Here is a 7,503-nt window from a genome sequence, read left to right on the forward strand (position 1 = left end):
AGGCAATATAATAATTCTACTCTCGTATTTCACGAGAATTATATGAACATTATTAAGAAGGAGCACATGACGTAGGGTGGTGCCTTAGCGGCAAGGGAGGTTTTGCTTTACATACCTTAGTGCTTTATTTACTACAATAGTAATTCGAGCACAAATAACTCAACCCGCGAGAGTATAGCTTCTGTCCTTCCAACCACCAACTTTCGCTATCTAATAAACAATCGTTTGGCTATAATAGTAACATACACGACCATTAGTGACTCGTAGAAACATTTAACAATTTATTTCAATACTCTTCGACTATGCCCAAAACCAATCAAATTTCTTAACAAGAATTCAGAATGAATTTTTACTTTTCCAACTAATACAATTCAATGTTAAATCCACCCAAATGATAGAAATCCCTAAAAACTTTACTTAATCAAAATTTCATCTCTTTCAAGAATCTTAGTTGCAAAACCCATCTCAAGAAGCAGTGCAAGGATTCAAATCAAACGATAATTAATAACTTATACTACACCCCAACATTATTCTATGATTAAATTCAATTATGGGGTAAGGAGATTAGCTTTTTGAAATTAATCCCCAATTGGAGTTCTTGAGAATTCTTGCTAAAATTAGCAATTTTCTAGCAACTAAGGACCATGGAATATCTCTTCTTGAAGAAATTTTTTGTACGTCTTACGATCCTTCCAATTTTTCTGTCAAATAGATGAACAAAGAGAAGTGGCAGAGAATCCTTTTAGGGTCATTCACATTCTGGGAACCTTTTTCATTAGAAAAAATATGCATCTTTTTCTATACTTTCTCTTTACAATATTATTAGGGAAAACAACATAAATCCTAGATGTTTGCCAGTTAATTACCTTTTCTCCCAAATTTATTATTTAGTTTTCCTCTCTCCCAGGTTATAAATGTTCATATACATTCCTCCCGTTACTATACATTATAACCTATGTATATGAGTTAACTATTTTAACGATATTTAAGGAAATAAATCAATCTAATTATTATCCAAGATTGTACTTATTAATGTGTAATTAATGAATTCATTAATTATGTAAATTTTTCAAAAAGTATACTCCTAAAAGAAAATTTACCATATAAATCACCTATAAAATTTTAGAACTAAAGGAAAACACCCTAATGAAATAAAGGGACATAAATAATTTTAAAATGAAAAAAGGACTCTTATAAAGAAAAGATGACAATGATAATGTAATAAAACTTATTCTTAAACATAACATATGTATAATGTAAATATGGTGAAACATATTCTTATAAATGTGGAGAAACATATTCACATAAGATTTAAATATGGTGAAACATATTCTTATATATAGCATGCTTATGTATTACGTAAATAAGATGAGAATTCTTCAAGCTATATACATGCTACTAACAAACCTTATACATAACCCTTGTATATGTAAATAGTAGAATGGGTCAACCATATACATTGTGTATCAATGTATATATGGAGTAGAAATTACAGCAGATCTCCCAAAAAGGTGTGTCTTTACCCTTATACATAACATAGCTATGTATAACAATGTATAAATAGCAGAATGGGTCAACCATATACATTGCGTATCAATGTATATAGAGTAGAAACTACAACAGATCTCCCAAAAAAGGTGCGTCTTTACCCTTATACATAACATAGATATGCGTCTTTACCCTTATACATAACATAGCTATGTATAATAATGTATAAGGGTGCATAAAATTAAGAAAAAAATACAAATTAAATAATCACAAAAACTTTGGAAGCCGAGGTCTTCCTAATTTTGAGAGTTAAGCACATACAACAAAGAAATCGTAGATTTTCAAAGAAGATGAAAAAAATAAACATGCCGCCAGAAATCTTAAATTTGAAACCGTAAAGTTGAAAAAAACCCTCAAAAATAAATTGAAGAAAAAATATAAACAAAGCTCAGACTGGAACGTCATTACAATGCTGAGATTTTGAGAACTACGCACATGCAACAATGAAAATAAAAAAAAATTATTTGATAAAGTTAAAAAAAATTTAAGAAATTAAACACACCTAAAAAAATAATTCAAAAAGATGATGAAGTTGAGCAATTTGATCATAGTCAGATGGAAATCACAAAGGCAAAAAAGATACAACATACTAGGAGGTAGCGGTTTTTCACAGTTGACTAGATCCCTCAGAGTTGATCAAAAAGCTTTTAAAGGTCCCAGAAATCGGAGAACTCAGCTAAAGAAGATGCAGCATTAGTATTCAAGTAGCAGGAAGCAGCAACAACAGCATAAAAAAGATAGTACTTACTTTTGTAAGCTGAAACAGCAAGAGATTCTTGAAGAATGAGGCACCAGATTGATTATCCATAGCATCAGTAGAAGGAAGCTAAAGTTGAAGAAGGGAAGCAACATTTTGAAAGGAGGCATGAATGAGTTAGAAATTAGAAAACTTGTTTATTATAGAAACCCTACTGATTATATTTGTTTTAAAGGGATCCGGGTTGGGCCGGGTCATCCAAATAGGCTTAGGATGTTATTTTGTATAATGGGTTGGTCCATTAATATTTGATGATTATTAAAATATCAAATTAAATAAAAAAATTAGTTAATGTTTGAATTTGAAATCTTGAAACCACCAGATAATGATTGTTTGATTTTAGGCATATATTAAGGAGCATTAGTCCATCTAAAAATGATGTTTTGATATGTATGAGGATTTTAGAGAGAGAAAGTATACAAGATGGGGTATTTGTAATTAATTTTGTTATATGAGATATTATGTAATAACTATAACTTAATGTGTATATTTATGTAAATCTTCCATAGTATTAGTATATTTTAAGAAGTAGGATACTTCAAAGGGCCCTACAACTTGTACATTTAATACATATGTAACAACTAGACGTCGAAGGCCCGTGCATATATGTTATTTTTTAGTATCAATTTATGTAATACAAATAGAATTTAGATAATTATTGTGATTTATAGGAATTTGTTTTGTAATTTTTTGAAATGTATAACAAATTTTTAATAATAAGACATACAAACTAAAGTGGATGAAAAAATGAAGGCAAGGGAAAGGACTAATGAAGTTGTACCAAAGCAGATAGATTGACCTTTAAATTTTTTAAGTTGTTAATTATTGCAATGTATAGTGTTTTTCCTTACGTATTTTTTTGAAATATATAACATATTAATTTTTTTAATATTTTAGTTGTTAATTATTGTAATTTATAATAACTTTTACGTAATTTTCAAATAATATATATTATATTCCCTGTCTAAAATTTCTTGGTATTGATAATCAATTACACTTTTTAAATAATTTAATTTTTTAATTATTATGATTTATAATACTTTTTCTTCTCTTCCAATTTAGGTGGCACAATGCTTAGGTGTCCATAATAATTAATTAGGATAATATAGTAAAATCACGACTGAAGAAGCAACGCAAAGATGTTTTCAATGACTTATAATAACTAATTAAAGTGGTGTAGAAAAATTACTATAAAAAATACTTGCGGAAAAAAATTAAGTGAACCTCATATAAGACGTCAAGTTAATTAAGCACTAAACATTATTAATTTTTTAATGGGTGAATCTCAAAAATAGACTCAAATTAGGGTGGCTTTCAAATTTTAGCCCCAAATAAAAAAGTTTTCTTAAAATAGTCTTTACCTATTAACTAATATTTTTTGGACAAAATTGCCCCTGATCAATGGAGTAAATTACATAAATGTCCTCATAATGGATAACAATTCCATATTTATATCTTTCAACTTTTATTTTTTTCTCTTTTTAATTTTACTTTGATTTTTATTTTTATTTTATCTTTTTATTTTTAATTTTTTCAACCCTTACTTTTTTCCTTTTTTCCTCTTAACTTCTTTTTTTCTTTTTTATTTTATATTATTTTTATTTTTTATTTCCTCTTTTTTTTGTTCTCTTTAGTTTTTCTCGACCCTTACTTTTTTTTCTTTACACCTTTCAACATCTACTTTTATAAAAAAAAACTTTTTTTCTTTTTCTTTGATTTTTATTTTTTTTCTTTTTAAATATTTTTTTATTTTTCTTTGATTTTTATTTTTTTTGTTTTTAAATCTTTCTCGGCCTTTATTTTTATTTAATCTTTCTTTTTTTATCAACCTTTATTTTTTTCTATTCTCTCTCAACTTCTACATTTTCTTTGATTTTTATTTTTTTAATATTTTTCTTCATTTTCTTCTTTTTCGAAATTTTTATTGTTTTTATTCTTTTCTTCGATTTCTTCCATTCAAGTTACATCTCCTGAGCAAGAGTTGACACTATCACATTATAAAGGCAAGACTTACGACTTTCGAATAATAAGCTACGTTACATGGGCAAGAGTTGACACTAGTACATTATAGAGGCAAGACTTATGACTTTCAAACAACAAGTTATGTTTCATGGGCAAGTTTTGACACTACCACACTGTATTTTGTTTTATGAGATATTTTATAACTCTTACCTTAGAGGCAAGATCTAGCTTAGAGACTTTCAAACAACAAATTATACCCCATGGGCAAGAGTTGGCTCTACCACGTTATATTTTCATTTATGAGATGTTCTACAACTATTGTCTTAAAGGCAAGACTTAGTTCAAGGACTTTCAAACTACAAATTATGCCCCACGGGCAAGAGTTGAATCCACCACATTATATTTTCATTTATGAGATATTCTACAACTATTGTCTTAGAGGCAAGACTTGGCTCAAGGACTTTTAAAAAATAAATTATGCTCCACAGGCAAGAGTTAACTCTACCACATTATTTTTTCATTTATGAGATGTTTTACAAGCATTGCCTTAGAGGCAAGAGTTAGCTCAAGGACTTTCAAACAACAAATTATGCCCCATGGGCAAGAGTTGACTCTACCACATTATGTTTTCATTTATGAGATGTTCTACAACTATTGTCTTAGAGGCAAGACTTAACTCAAGGACTTTCAAACAACAAATTATGCCCCACGGGCAATAGTTGACTCTACCACGTTATGTTTTTATATATGAGATGTTCTACAACTATTGCCTTAGAGGCAAGACTTAGCTCAAGGACTTTCAAACAACAAATTATGCCCCACGGGCAAGAGTTGACTCTACCACGTTATATTTTCATTTATAAGATGTTCTACAACTATTGCCTTAGAGACAAGACTTAGCTCAAGGACTTTCAAACAACAAATTATGCCCTATGGGAAAGAGTTAACTCTACCACATTATGTTTTCATTTATGAGATGTTCTACAACTATTGTCTTAGAGGCAAGACTTGACTTAAGGACTTTCAAATAATAAATTATGCCCCACAGGCAATAGTTAACTCTACCACGTTATATTTTCATTTATGAGATGTTCTACAACTATTACCTTAGAGGCAAGACTTGGCTCAAGGACTTTCAAACTACAAATTATGCCCCACGGGCAAGAGTTAACTCTATCATGTTATATTTTTATTTATGAGATATTCTACAACTATTGCCTTAGAGGCAAGACTTGGCTCAAGGACTCTCAAACTACAAATTATACCCCATGGGCAAGAGTTGACTTTACCACATTATGTTTTTATTTATGAGATGTTCTACGACTACTGCCTTAGAGGCAAGACTTAATTAGCTTAAGGACTTCCAAACTACAAATTATGCTCCACGGGCAAGAGTTTACTCTACCACGTTATGTTTTTATTTATGAGATGTTTTACAACTAATGTCTTAGAGGCAAGATTTAGCTCAAAGACTTTTAAACTACAAATTATGCCTTACGGACAAAAGTTGACACTACCACGTGATGTCTTCATTTATGAGATGTTCTACAACTCTTGCCTTAGATGTAAGATTTAGGTCAAAGACTTTCAAACTACAAATTATGCCCCACGGGCATAAGTTGACACTACCACGTTATGTCTTCATTTATGGAATGTTCTACAACTCTTGCCTTAGAGGCAAGATTTAGCTCAAAGACTTTCAAATAATAAATTATGCCTCACGGGCAAGAGTTGACAATACCACGTTATGTCTTCATTTATGGGATGTTCTATAACTCTTTCCTCAAAGGCAAGACTTTGCTCAAGGACTTTCAAATAATAAATTATGCCCCATGGGCAAGAGTTGACACTACCACATTATGTCTTTATTTATGAGATATTCTACAAATCTCGCCTTAGAGACACGACATATCTCAAGAATTTTCAAAGAACTTCATAACAACAATCCATGCCCTAAAATTTCCTTTGATGTCAAAAAAAGAAGATCCCTTTGCGGATTATTTAATTTTTTATTTATTAGCAAAATATAATTGAAGTTGAGAAAAAAAATGATCAGACAAAATAGTGAAATAAAAAAAAGATTATGAAAAAAAAGGAAAGAAAAAAAATAAAGATCAAGAAAAAAGCGAAGAATTAAAAAAATTGAGAAAAATAAAAATGAGAGAAAAAATAAAAATAAAGTTTGAAAAAAATTAGGGAAAAAAAGAGAATTTAAAAAAAAAAATCGATCAAACAAAATAGAGAAAAATAAAAAAAGAGTGAGCAAAAAAGGCAAGAAAAAAGAAAGATTAAGAAAAAAGCGAAGAATTAAAAAATTAAGAAAATAAACAATGAGAGGAAAAAATTAAAAAAAAAGTTTGTGAAAAATGAGGGAAAAAAAGAGAACTGATAAAAACCAAAAATAAAAAAAAAATAAAGGTTAAAGACAAATGAATAAAAAAAAGGAAAAAAATAGATACTGCTTGAGAAAAAAGAAAAAAGAGAAAAAAATAAAGGTTGAGACAAATGAATTAAAACATGAAAATAAAATTAAATGAAAAAAATAAAAAGTGAAAATAATGAAACTAAAGAAAAAAATAAAAAAGTGAAAATAAGAAAAAATAGAATAATAAATTAAAGGAAAAAAGAAAAAGTGAAAATAATAAAAAACAAAATTTGAGAGACAAATAAGTATAAAAAGTTTTTAAAATATATTTGAGGTGTGGAGGGGTAAAATAGTATTTGTACTATACTTAAAAAGTAAGGAAGGTTATTCTTTAAGATACTTCTTATTGGGGTTAAATATCTAAAGCCACCCATATTTGGGTCGATGGCATGCAATTTTCTATTTTTTAATGCTTAGATGACTTTATAATAATTTTTTAATATTAATTTTTTAATACTTAGATGACTTATAATAATTAATTAGGGGTGATACAATAAAATTACGGTTGAAGCAACTGAAGTGGACATATTATAAATGTCTATTTTAATTTTTTTTATTAAATATTTTTAATACTTAGATGACTAGTAATTCTCTTATATAATAAAAGGTAGTTGAAATAGTTGAAACACACATGTTATAAATATATATTTTATTTTTTTATTAAATATTTTTTTTAATACTTAAATGACATATAGTAAAATTAATTATGAGAGATACAGTTAAATTAAGGTTGAAGCAACTCAAGAGGACATATTATAAATGTCTATTTTACTTTTTTTAATTAATATTATTAATTGTTTAATACTTAGAT

The sequence above is a fragment of the Capsicum annuum genome, chromosome 8 (genome assembly GCF_002878395.1).
Source record: "Capsicum annuum cultivar UCD-10X-F1 chromosome 8, UCD10Xv1.1, whole genome shotgun sequence".
In the NCBI taxonomy this organism is placed as follows: Eukaryota; Viridiplantae; Streptophyta; class Magnoliopsida; order Solanales; family Solanaceae; genus Capsicum; species Capsicum annuum.